The following is a 13,833-nucleotide window of genomic DNA, read 5'->3' on the forward strand; positions in this document are numbered from 1 at the left end:
GGCTGACTGTCCACTGTGATCACCAGGAAATTCAGTGGGTTTGGAAGGACCCCAGTCTCCTACTTCAAGCTATCCTCCTGCCTCGGCCTCCCAAAGTGTTGGGATTATAGGCATGAGCCACTGTGCCCAGCCACAATCAGTGTTTCATACCATCAGATCTGGTATGTGGATTGAAACCTGTTTGTTAACTCGGATCTACACAGAGTTAAAAAACTTGGTTGAGTTTTTTAATCTTTTATCCAGGTTTTATCCAGGTTTTAATCTAGATGCTCACTGGGTAGAATTTAAGAGCTCAGGGAAGATTCAGAACCTAGGCAAAACTGTTTCTGGCTGAAGCTTTTTGTCATTTGATCAAGCATATGTAAGGTTAGCTCTGAAAAAAGAAGCGTAAACACTGTTAATGATTTTTTAAAATGTAAAACTTTTTTATGTATATTGCATGCACACACACACCCACACACCCACACACACATACACCGTGTAACCTCCACCCAGCTCAAGATCTAGAACATTTTCATCCCCCATTATGGTTCCCTAGATCCTCTCCTATCAGCCGCCCCCTCCCACCAAGAGCTAAACACTATTCTGATGTCTCTCACTATGGGTCTGTTCTCCAGCTTTCCATAAGTAGTGTTTTGAACTGTAGCGTATGGATTCTTCTGTGCCTGGCCTCTTCAGCTCCTCATTATACCCATGAAATTAATCTGTGTTTGAGTGTAGCAGGAGTTCCTGCTTTTTAGTTGCTGTGTTGTGTTTTATTGTATGAATACCACATTTTGTTTAGTGCTAATGATTTTACTTAAGCAACCTGAAGACGTAGATGCTGTGTCTTTTTCAGGATTGTAGCCACAGAGCCTGGCACAGACTTTGTCGAATGAATGAATGAATGAATTGCATTATTGCTCTTACTTTCAGTGGGCTTTAGCCGGGGCTGGGTTGTATCCTCACAGTGTGGCATTGTCACCATATTCATAGACTCCCTCTCGGTCATGCTGGGCTTCTCTATCAAGGGCCTAGTAGTTGCTCATGAAAAGCTCTGGGGAGGACCTCTGGTCTGCAGTCCCTGCCCCACCCCTGCTCTGGCCAGGGCCTGTCCTCTCTATCAGCCCCGTGGCATAGCACCACCTTGTTATACTCCTGGTTCTGGGGTTGCTTGAGCAACTAACTGATGTGAGCCCTTTCCTCACCTTGGGAAAGGGATGGAGACATTCCTATATCATGTAACCCGAAGTCATCAATGCTTGCTGCAGGGGGGAGGTGCCCAAACCAGAGAGAGGAACTGGACCTAGAGCCCCGCTGTGTGACAGTGGCCACACAACTGCCCTCTCTGGGCCTTGCTTCCCTCAGCACAGAGAGCCTGGCTTTGTCTCACTTCGAGTTCTCTCAGGGCTTTGGTTCACCTTTGCCACAGTTGGCTTGGGAGCCTGTAGGATGGGACAGGTGGGCGATGTTCCAGAATGTTCTGCCTCTGTTAGCTGTTGGGATGGGCCGATGGATCCCAAAGCTGCCATCCCAGAGCCACCTCTCCTGGCAGAAACCTGTTGCTCAGCCACGCATGTTGCCGATTGGGCCACATCCCCCAGCTCTGCCCCGGCCCTCGTCTTTGATGGTGAAATGTGAAATCAGGAAGCGGCGAGCTCTTGAGTGAAGTTGTATCGAAATGAATCCATCAAGGCAAATGGGATCTTGATTTTTCTTCTGTTCCGTGGTTGCTGTTTCCTGAGTTGGAAACGCGAAAGGTGACAGGGTGCTTTCAATAGAAAACGGAGTGAGATGGATGATGGAGTGAATGTGGAGTGGGCATGCGAACATGAGGCCCTTGATGGGGAAACGGGTGCCTCCTACAGGCACTGCACCTTCCAGCTGCGTGCACTGAGGCTGGTCTACACAGGACAGACATCTGGGGGGGCCCAAGTGAAGAGAGGCAGAATGTCTAGGTCAAGTTTGTCCAACCCGCATCCCAGGACGGCTTTGAGTGCGGCCCAACACAAATTTGTAAACTTTCTTAAAACATTATGAGATTTTTGTGTGTGTGAATTTTTAGCTTATCAGCTATCGTTAGTGTCAGTGTATTTCTTTTTTCTTTTCTTTTTGTTTTGTTTTGTTTTGTTTTGAGATGGAATCTCACTCTTGTCGCCAGACTGGAGTGCAGTGGCGTGATCTCAGCTCACTGCAACCTCTGCCTCCCGGGTTCAAGGGATTCTCCGGCCTCAGCCTCCCGAGTAGCTGGGATTACAGGCGCCAGCCATCACGCCCAGATACTTTTTGTATTTTTAGTTGAGACGGCCAGGCTCCATGTTGGCCAGGCTGGTGTTGAACTCCTAACCTCAGGTGATCCGCCTGCTTCGGCCTCCCAAAGTGCTGGGATTACAAGCATGAGCCACCGCGCCCTGCCGTGTCAGTGTATTTCATGCATGGCCCAAGACAATTCTTCCAGTGTGGCCCATGGAAGCCAAAAGCTTGGACAACCGTGGCCGAGGTGTTTTGTCTACACAGTAACAAATATGCAACACGCATATGACAGCTCTGTGTGCTCCTGACAGCATCTCTACTCCATCATAGTACGCGTGTCTGCTGAGTTCAGACGCGGCTCAGACTGATTCTCTGCATAATCGGTGTTTCTTTTTCTTTTCTTTTCTTTGTCTTTTTTTTTTTTTTTTTTTTTTCAAGACAAGGTCTCACTCTGTTGCTCAGGCTGGAGTGCAGTGGCACAATCATAGCTCACTGCAGTCTGAACCTTCCAGGCTCAAGTGATCTTCCCACCTCATCCTCCAGAGTAGTTGGTACCACAGGCACAAACCACCATGTCCAGCTAATTATTATTATTATTATTATTTGTAGAGACGGGGTCTCACTATGTTGCCCAGGTTGGTCTCAAACTCCTGGGCTCAAGCAGTTCTCCTGCCTTGGCCTCCCAAAGTACTGGGATTACAGGTATGAGCCACAGTGCCCAGCCATAATCAGTGTTTCATACCATCAGATCTGGTAAGTGGATTGAAACCTGTTTGCTAATTCCAGTCTACACGGAGCCAGTACCACGGATCTGGTACGTGGATTGAAACCTGTTTGCTAATTCCAGTCTACACAGGTTTCCAGTATGAAAACCTGGAAACTTGGTTGGGTTTTTTAGCTTTTATTTTGGTCTTTGGCTTGATTTAATGTAGATGCTCATGGGGTAGAATCTGAGCGCTCAAGACACAACTACCCAGTGCCTCCTGAAATATCACTGTTAGTCACTCCTTAGGGTGCCCTTTCAAAGTAGGAAATGGGGGAATCTTTTTGAATAGCACCTTCGTGTGGATTTTATAGCCTGAGAAAGGGTCCTGGGACAGCATCAGAGCTGGGAAACTTTGGAAGGGAGGGAAGGAAAGGGGGAGGGCTTGACCGTCTCTGCAGACTTCCAGCCAGGGGACCAGCCCCGGATTGAAAAACAGGCAAGTGGCCAGGCACGGTGGCTCACACCTGTAATCCCAGCACTTTGGGAGGCTGAGGCAGGCAGATCACCTGAAGTCAGGAGTTTGAGGCCAGCCTAGCCAACATGGTAAAACCCCGTCTCTGCTAAAAATACAAAAATTAGCTGGATGTGGTGGCACATGCCTGTAGTCCCAACTACTCAGGAGGCTGAGGCTGGAGAATCGCTTGAACCCAGGAGGCGAATATTGCAGTGAGCAGAGATCACGCCACTGTACTCTAGCTTGGGCAATAGAATGAGACTCCGTCTCAAAAAAAAAAAAAAAAAAAGTAAAATAGGCAAGCAATGATGAAAAGGACACATGGCAACAGGGCCTCTCACATCCACAGGTCACTTCCCAGTGTACAAAGCACTCTCATTTTAAAGATGAGGAGACAGACACAGAGAAGCTCAGCCAGGCATCAGTGCCACACAGCAAACAGGCAGAATTGTCAAATGTGACCCTAACACCCAAGACCTTTCCACAGCTGAGTGAAGTGTTGTCATAGATCTCCTAGTTGTCGAATTACTTTCCTGCTTTTTTTTTTTTTTTTTGGAGATGGAGTCTCGATCAGTTGCCCAGGCTAGAGTGCAGTGGTGCGATCTCGGCTCACTGCAACCTTCACCTCCCAGATTCAAGCAATTCTCCTGACTCAGCCTCCCGAGTAGCTGGGATTACAGGCGCCTGCCATCATGCCTGGCTAATTTTTTATTTTTGTAGAGACAGGGTTTCACCATGTTGGCCAGGTGGTCTTGAACTCCTGACCTCAGGTGACCTGCCTGCCTCGGCCTCCCAAAGTGCTGAGATTACAGGTGTGAGCCACCTCGCCCCACCCTTTTCCTGCTTCTTACCTGACCACACCATCAGCAGGTCTGTAACTGCTGCTTCTCCGCAGCGTCCCAGAACTAAGCACGTGAATGGCACACGTGAAATGGAAACATGATGTGTCTTTCTCACTCGTGGTCCATGGGGCTTGGCCCCATCTCCCCAACTGGAGGGAAGCTTCTCGTGGCACATGATCTCGGGCTGTACCCCCTCTGCCCACCCCCAGCCTTCCTAACAGTGCTGCATGGTTCAGTGTGGCTTCAAGTTGAAAACATGGTGGGCAGGAGAGGTTTTGGGGGCTGGGAGTAGAGTGAAGTGGTTGACCTGGCCCCTGTTTTTTAAGCCTCTGTGACTGGTTTGGTTTAATGCTCAAGTGGAATCTGTGTATTAAATGCTGTAATGCCTTAAAATTAACTCCCCCTAGAGCATCTGCCTAATTTTTCTTCTTTGGCTCTATGTAAGTTGCTTTGGCAGAGTCTCTGCGAATCTTAGTCTTCCATATGAAAAAGTACTGCTTGCTAAGTATAGCTTATATCCTGAGCCCCAGGGAGAAAATAGAGAAAAGATTTCTGGTAAAATCAACCTCCATAGAAGTTCAGTAGAGGGGCCTCTTCACACTTGCCCTGGTTCTGATCCTGCATGAACAGTACTTTATCCTCTTATCCTCTTCCCTACTGCAGTCTTATGCTCCATGCAGCTCCTCTTCCAGGGAGCTGCTGGACTCATCTCCACGCAGTAGGAATCTGGCGGCATCACCACTGCCCTCCTCTTACTGGAAACGCTTCAGTCCAAGTTCTGTAGCTCTGTGCCCTGACTCTGCCCTGTCATACACACACCAGGCAGGTCGTGTTGGTGGATTAATGGGACGGGATGAAGGGGACATCAGGCAGTGGAAGTGGCTGTAGGGAACCAGGGTGAAGGCTACACCCCATCTAAAGAGAACCAACCCAACTCTGATTATTGCCATGGAAGAACATGGCCTCCACGTTTCCAGATCCTGATTTTTCAACATAATTTTGGGAATCTGGGTTTTTATATGAAATAGCCTAATTTTCAAGCATTGGTTTATATATATATTTTAAAACACTATATGGGCCATCAACAAAGCATGTCTGTGGGCCACACACCCACATGTTGGGACCACTTTTGCCCTTTGCTGTGTGGCCCCAAGATGTTGGCAGCTCTCCATAAATGCCATGCCCTTTCCTCCCTGTGACTTTCTCCATCCTGATCCCTACGCTGTCTTTGGCAGGTCAACTTGTCCTCATATAGTGCTTGTAACTGCTATGTGACTTTGGGCCAGTTACCCGCCATCTTGATGCCTCAGTTTCCTCCCCTATAAAGTGGGAATAAGGGTGACTGGGAAGAATACGTGAGTTAACAAATGCAAAGTGTTAGAAAACGCTTGACATATTGTTCATCAGTGTCATCATCGCCATCATCCTTATTATTGTCCTCCATCTAGTCTTGGCTGTCACCTCTGAGATGCCTGCCTAGACTCCTTGAAAGCAGGCAGTCCCCACCCCACCCCAATTCTGTAACACCCCATCCCCACAGCCATCTCACTGCATTGATTATCTGTTGGCTTCTCAGTACCCCCTGGATTGTGGGCACCTTGAGAGGAGGAATATCTTTCTCTCCATACACAACTTCGAACAAACACTTGGCCTGGAAGAGGCCTCCATAGAAGTTTACTGAGTGGATGCACCTTGCATGAATGGTGGTCTGGAAGCCTGATACCACTTGATATTTCCGTCCAAATGTTATTGTTACCACCCAGGCCAAGAATGTGCTTCTCCTGAAGGCACAACAAGGTGGGGTTTGTGTGGCCCCACCACAGCATAATATCTATCCCTCCTCACAGCTCCCCCTCTCTGATGGAAGCAAGGAAACAGGAAGTGAAATTGACAGGCACTGACCAACTTGGTTTCACATCAGGGGTGAACGAAAAGGACGAGCCCCCCTCCCTGGAGTGGGGCGGGAGGGAGGTGGGAGTGGGGGTGGGGATGGGACATGAGTCATGGTGTGTCATTGAGATTTTTTTGGATGCATTTTTCAGTTTCAAAAGCATGAGGCGTTATTACTATGGGTTGAGAACCTGGAGTGCCAAATGACTGTGTCCCAAACAGGATGGCGCAATTGGTGTCTGGTAAAGTACCTGGGAGTTTTCTTTGTTCCAAGTGGGGTTTGTGGCTCAGCACAGGGGCCTTACAGTGATGTTATGGTCCCCATACAGTAGCGATCCGGAAGACCTGAGCCCTGACTAATTCTTCTGCCCTTGAGCTGGTGTTTAAAAGAAAAAAAAACCCTCTGTGGTCTCAACGAAGATGTAATGATAGACTTTTGAGCCCCGAGAGTCTCACCCAGCCTACTCCGGCACGTTTTGGGATGCTGTGAAACTGAATTGAGGTGCCTGTCATCATAAGAGAACTGAACGAGTGGGGGTAAGAATTAAGATCAGCAAGAGCTGTGTTTCTCGCTGGTTGTACAAACAGGCACTTGCCGGAAGCTGCCTCAGTGGGAACAAGGTAGAGCTTCGTGAGGGCCCTGTTGAGTCTTTGCTGGGAATGATGGAGGTTTTTTCCATTTTCTCATTTTCCATTACTCTAATATGGTTATGACCTGGGACTTTTTGTGTGTGGGGTCCTGGAAGGATGTTTGTGATATTCAGGAGTTCTGGTGGGAGTCGGGTAGGGTGTGGATAGGGTGAACCTGAAACTTGCCCCAAATTTGTCTTCCATTCATCAATACCAATTACCCACCACATCTTTTAACATTTATTCAAGAGATGCATGTTGTGACTGGATGAATATGGGATTTGGAGTCCACTGTGCCTGGTCTTTCCTGGACAACTGGGTTGGACAAATTCCTCTACCTCTCTGAGCCCTGTTTCTTCATCTTCAATAATGCGTTTGTGATGTAGAGTTTTTGGGAAATAATTAAAGGGATGATGTGCAGACAGGTCCAGACAGACTGACTACAAGCCTGGAGAAGGTGTCAGTCTTAGGACCCTCCCAAGGCCATTTATCTTTTTTTCTTTTTTGAGACAGAGTCTAGCTCTGTCGCCCAGACTGGAGTGCAATGGTGTGGTCTTGGCTCATTGCAACCTCTGCCTCCCGAGTTCAAGAGATTCTTGTGCCTCAGCCTCGTGAATAGCTGGGATTGTAGGCACCTGCCACCATGTCCAGCTTATTTTTGTATTTTTAGTAGAGACAGGGTTTTACCATGTTGGCCAGGCTGGTCTAAAACTCCTGACCTCAAGTGATTCACCCGCCTTGGCCTCCCAAAGTGCTAGGATTACGGATTACAGGTACCCTTTATCTAATTTTATTTGTGTATTATATTTTTTAAATAGGGACCCCCAAATTGTATAGGCTTCAGGCTCAACAGAACCTGGACCCAGCCTTGATCTTGTATCTTGAGTAACGAAGAACTGGCTCTGGGAGTGAGTGCTGGAATCCTGGCTTCATCTGTCAATAGGGTCCCACTGTTGGCATGCTGTATTTGTTCATCTCATATGCAGTTGCTACGAAGAGCATTTACTTATTACCCCAAATGGGAATCACACCCCTGGGACCAGCTGCCCTGTGTAGATAATAACTATGGATAGTCCTTGCTAGAAAATAAAAAGGTCCAAGGTGATATATATACATATATATATAATTTTTTAATTTGCTTCAGTGGCAGAAACAGGGGTAGATGTGAAGGGCTTGGTCCTAGTTGAGAAGTTTCTCAACTGATAATGACAGTTAACATGTACATCAGCTGCTACAGGATCTCACAGGTGGGGTTATCAATGGATAGGATGAGGATCTGTGAGGTGGGCAGGGCAGAGGTCATCATGATCCCCTTTTAGCAGATGCACAAACAGACCCAGAAAGGTCAAGGAGGTCATTGGAGTTTGCACTGCCACGAAAGGCACAGCCAAGATTCAAATGCAAGTCATCAAAACTCCAAATGTAGTGCTCCTTCAATGCGTACTATGTTGCCTCTCCAAGAAGCTGAGCACAAGAAAGATGGCAGGGTGGAGCTGCTGACAAGTATTTGTTCTTTATGCAGAGTGACCCCATTTTAAGGCTGCCTACTGCAGTGGACGAGAGCAGAGTGGATGGTAGGGCTCTGTTTACTGAGCATTTCTACCTGCTGGACTCTGTGCCCGGTGGAGCTCACGAAGCCCTCTCAGTGCAGCCAGGTACACATCAGTCTCTCAGGTTTATGGAGGAGGAACCTGAGGCTCACACAGGTGGCAGAGGCTCTTTGCTTCCTCCACTCTCTTTCCTTAATTGTCAGGGTTCAAGGTTAATCTGATGAGGTTGGCAACCTCAACTTGTGGAAAACCAAAACCCCTACTGAGTGTCTTTTATTCTTTCTTTCTTTTTTTTTTTTTTTAGAAGAAAGGGTCTCACTATGTTGCCCAGGCTGGCCTCGAACTCCTTGGCTCAAGCAGTCCTCCCGCCTGAGCCTCCCAAAGTGCTAGGATTGCAGGCATGAGCCACTGCACGCGGCTGTGAAAACCCTTTGATTCTGCGACTCTATTTTTCCTGATTGATTGTTGAATTAAAGCTTTGGTATTGCGCAGGAGGAGATTTTCTTGTGTTTTGATTAATGTTGAACGTTACTCATCTAAGAGGTTAATGTGGAACATTCGTTGCAACTAATCTACCTATACACCTTCAGTAGGGATATTTATCAGTGCTAGGAAGACTCCAAGGATGTCAGGATGAGAAGCGGCTTTCGAATGTGTCTATTCCAGGGGCTGCAAACCTAGGCACCTACAGGGGTCAGGCAGATGTCTGTACCCTGTGCATCAGGCCAGGCCAGGTACAAGCCGACAGGGTGTGGCAGGGCTGTGGCATTCAAATTCAAGAACTTCAACACTCTACTGACCAAACAAAACTTGTCATATAGGGAAAATGTGGCCCACCTGCTGTCAGTTTACAACTCGAATGCGGGCAGACCCCTTCATCACACCACCAGTTACTTTGCTGAGGTCCTGAGCATGAAAGTAACTTGCCTGGCTGGGCATGGTGGCTCACGCCTGTAATCCCAGCACTTTGGGAGGCCGAGGTGGGCAGATCACGAGGTCAGGAGATCGAGACCATCCTGGCTAACACGGTGAAACCCCGTATCTACTAAAAATGCAAAAAAAAATTAGCTGGGCGTGGTGGCACGCGCCTGTAGCCCCAGCTACTCGGGAGGCTGAGGCAGGAGAATGGCGTGAACCTGGGAGGCGGAGCTTGCAGTGAGCCGAGATCGCGCCACTACACTCCAGCCTGGGTGACAGAGCGAGACTCCATCTCAAAAAAAAAAAAAAAAAAAAAAAGAAACTAACTTGCCCAAGGTCAAGTTAGACCATGAATGAGTTCACCTAGTCTTGTTTGTTGTTGTAAATTAAAAAACAAAACAAAACACCTACATTTGGATGTAAGGTTTATAGTTTAGTGTGGTCTCACAAATTATTTTAGTGGGTGCTCATGATATCTTCACTTTAAATATAAGGAGATCGAGGTTCCGAGAGTTTAGCTAACTTCAACTCCATGTTGGGTGACCCCACATCCTGCTTGCCTGGGACAATCCTGACCAACACTGTCCTATCATCATTGTTAATAGCTTAAAAGCCTCTTTTACTCTTCAAAGTGTCCTGTTTGGGGAATAAATCACAGGCCACACTATGGGCCTCAGCCCAAGCCATAGGCAGGACTCAGCCGTTTTCCTGGCCTCCTGAGGCAACACGCCTAGTGCACGGCTGTGCAGCTCCGACTCCTGATCTGAGACTCTTTCCTCCTGTGTCTTCTTGTGAGAAGGACGGCAAGGTGGGTGGAGCAGTGTGGCTATAAACAGGAGCGTGGACTGTGGTGTCCGTCTGACTTGGGTTCAAATCCTGGCCCTGCCACTTACCCGCCTGAGTTACTTAACCTCTCTGAGCCTCATTTTCCATGCCTGTGAAATGGAGGTAGTAACAACAGCTGCTTCGTAGCCTTGGTTTGAGCATGCACTGAGAGAATGCACTCAGTGCTGATGAGTGCTTGGAATCGGTTAACCTTGGGCCCCTGGGGGAAACGTCACATTCTAAAACATTTGAGGCAATCTGCAGCCTCTACCAGCACTGACACCTCCCTGAGGATGAGCAATGGCCTGACCAACTCCCAGGGCAGGAAGCCGGGCCTCGGCCCACATGCTTGAGATGCTGGTGCCAGGAGCTGGGCCTGTGGAACTCAGAGGGGTGGCGCTAGGGGTGTTTGTGACTCCTCGCTTGTTTCATGGAGGAGGTGGCTTTGGAGGTGAGTTTCTAGAGTGGGAAGGTGACAGGTGGGCTGAGGCACACTCTGGGATCTGGGTAAGACCTGTTTCCCAGGAACTGCAGGGGCTGGTAAGGTACAGCCAGGGGGCTGGGGGCAAGTGAGGCTGGGGGCTAGTGAGGCTGGGGGCTAGTGAGGCTGCCAGGGCCACGGGGCGATGGGTGTTCTCCAGGTAATCCAGGGAGAAGCACCCAGACCCTAACCAAGCTGCGGCTCCATGGCAGAGGAGCCTGAAATCCAGCCTAGCTCCCTTTGAGGCTGTTCAGCATCCCCTGGGGAGCTTCAAATAAGAAATCCTTTTGTGGAGGCAGCACTCCAGGCTAAGTCAGGATTCTGGGGTAGGCACGGACCTCAGCAGTTTCTGCAGCTCCAGTAGAGTTGAGCACCAGGGTTCCAGGCAGTGCGCCAGAGCTCAGCCCCCAATCTGGGTCTGATCCTCATTTGCAGACCCATTTGTTACTGTGACGACTAATTATCATTGTGAGTAAATCAGGCAGTGCTGGAAAAGCCCTTTGTAAACCATTAAGGGCCCTGCAGGCATAAGGTCACAGTCATCAATCCATCCGGCTGGTCACTTGGGGCAGCACCTGCTGACAAATGAGTGTCACCGGGTGGCCCCTGGTTTGGGATTTACGCTTTGGTCATGGCTAGGTGCAGTGGAGCATTGACTAGATGAAGAAAAGCACCTTTCGGGGGGCTTCAGGATGGAGCTCTGAGGTCTGCATCGACCTGAACTTGCAGGCAATGGTGTAGTGACCAGCTTCATGTAGGCGGCTCTGGGCCTCCCCTTCTCCAGGCCTCAGTTTCTCCCTCTGTATATGGGGACAGGTGTGGGGGCCACCACGCTGCTGTGACAATTCAGTGTGAGGCTTTTGCTTATCAACACACTTTGAGGTCTCAAAATAAAAAATTCCCCATTTGTTCACAATGATAAATGCCAAAAGCCTTAGTGACAGGCTGGGGCCTTCTCATTTTTTGTGATTCTTTGACAGGGTAAACTGATGATCTCTTCTGATGGATCTTTTTCTATTTTTGCAGCTATTTTCCCACCTTATTTGGGGGCAGTTGTTCTCAAATTTCTTTTTTTTTGTTTAAATAGAGATGGGGGGGTTCTCACTATGTTGGCCAGGGTGGTCTCGAACTCTTGGGCTCAAGCTATCCACCTGCCTCGGCCTCCCAAAGTGCTGGGATTACAGGCATGAGCCACCGTGCCCGGCTTAAAATTGCTTAAGAGTTACCGGGGGGACACTTAAAAAATGCAGGTTTCCTGTTTCTAGGCCAGAGGTTCCGTTCAGTTGGTTCGGAGTGGGGCCCAGGAATCTGCATTTTCACAAATGCCCTTGGAGGAAGTGTTATCTAGAGTGTGTGTGTTGAGGGGAGAGGTAAGCCCAGTGTATGTGTGGCGGGGGCAGAGGTAGAGCTGAGGCCCCATTCCCTCCCTCCCTCATTTATCCCCAGTCTCCTGCCCCACCTTAACATACCTCCTCTGGGCACCTGCACTTGGGCTTTGGCATAAATAGACCAGGTTTGACTGCTGCTTCCGACCCAGGAAAATATGTTCTGTGTCTTGGAGGCTGAGTTTTCTTGGCTCTAATGCAGGGGACGATATAGGGCTCAATGAGAGTGAACCAGCCTTCTTATGCTTCTTTGTACTGGGCGGCGGGGGCTCTGAGATGCTCAGCTGTGGCTTCTCCCTGACCTTGGAGCTGGCCCACCCCTTTCGCCCTGTCTTCCTGTCCCAGGGACCCCACTCTTCCTCACCTGCACCTTTGGGCTGACCTCACATTGTGGCCAGTGTTTGGGGAACAGGAAGCAGCCCCATGATGGGCGGAGCCCAGCTCTGGGCCTGTGGGGCCGTGAGGAGGTTCAGGACAGATGACCACATCTAATCCGAAGCCCAAGGAACTGTGATGAATGGCATGAACCTCAGAAGGGAAGCTGTGATGAACAGAACGTGTCTCCAGCCCTGCTCTTGGTCTTAGGGGCCCCCTCTGAGCTGCTGGGTTAGAAGAGCGAGGATGAGGATGAGAACAAGAGCTGCCGTTTACTGAGTGCGTGACCATGTGCAAGGCCGTCCTCAGCGGCTTGCTCATGTTAACTCATTTAATCTTCACATCAGCCCCGTGAGGCTGAAACTGTTACCATCTCCATGGTAGAGATGAAAAGGCAGAGGCCCAGAGTCGTTAGGGAACTTGCCCACGGTCCCAGCTAGTAAGTTCTGGAGTTCCGTGTTGATTCCAGGTCTGGTAGTGCGGTCACACCCACTCTCCACTATAGCCGTATGAATCACTAGCGCTGGCCTCTCCATAGCACATGACAATTTTCAAAAACACTCTCCTATATGGTAACTGAACTGATCCTTACACTATGTGCCAGGCACTTTTTAAAAACAGCTTTGTTGAAGTATTATTTATATACTGTAAAATTCACTTTTTAAAAAGAAATGGGGCCTCACTATGTTGCCCAGGCTGGACTCAGACTTCTGATCTCGAGTGATCTTCTCACCTTAGCCTCCCAAGTAGATGGGACTGCAGGTGAATTCACTTGTTTTGGTTGAAACTAAAACTTTAATTCTGTTTAGTAACGTTATGAAGCTGTGCAATCACAGTCCAATTTTATAATTTTTTTTCTTGTTTTTTTGAGACAGAGTCTGGCTCTGTTGCCTGGGCTGGAGTGCAGTGGCACAATCTCGGCTCACTGCAACCTCTGTCTCCTGGGTTCAAGCGATTCTCGTGCCTCAGCCTCCCGAGTAGCTGGGATTACAGGCGAGTGCCACCATGACTGGCTGATTTTTGTATTTTTAGTAGAGATGGGGTTTCACTATGTTGGCCAGGCTGGTCTCGAACTCCTGACCTCAGGTGATCCACCCGCCTTAGCCTCCCAACAAGCTGGGATTACAGGTGTGAGCCACTTCTCCCTGCCCAATTTTATAATATTTCTATCACTGTAAAAAGATTCCCTGTTACCCATCTGCAGTCACTCTTCACTTCTACCCCAGACCAAGTTGACCACCAATCTACTTCATGTCTTTGTAGTTTTGCTTTCAGATAAATGGAATCACGCAATATGTGGTCTTTCGTGTGGGGCTTTTCTTACTTCGCGTACTGTCTTTGAGGTCCATCCATGCTGTAGCAGGTATGCATATGTGTTCTTTTCCCCTGCTGGGTATTATTTAATTGCACGGATATATTGTTTTTGTTTTTCCATTCACCAGTTGCTGGACATTTTGGTTGTTTTTAGTTTTGCCACCAGGTTCC

General features: G+C 48.7%; 1 long non-coding RNA gene across 1 annotated transcript; it reads right to left on the reverse strand.

The window, feature by feature from the left end:
* Window positions 1-210: 210 nt before the first annotated feature.
* LOC134740234 (uncharacterized) lies at window positions 211-12,459 on the reverse strand. Its single transcript, XR_010127541.1, has 4 exons — window positions 12,338-12,459; window positions 12,058-12,166; window positions 5,986-6,151; window positions 211-373 (listed from the first exon to the last, which is right to left on the reverse strand). It is a non-coding gene; the product is annotated as an uncharacterized LOC134740234 (long non-coding RNA).
* Window positions 12,460-13,833: the final 1,374 nt, after the last annotated feature.

The sequence above is a fragment of the Pongo pygmaeus genome, chromosome 9 (assembly GCF_028885625.2).
Source record: "Pongo pygmaeus isolate AG05252 chromosome 9, NHGRI_mPonPyg2-v2.0_pri, whole genome shotgun sequence".
Lineage (NCBI taxonomy): Eukaryota > Metazoa > Chordata > Mammalia > Primates > Hominidae > Pongo > Pongo pygmaeus.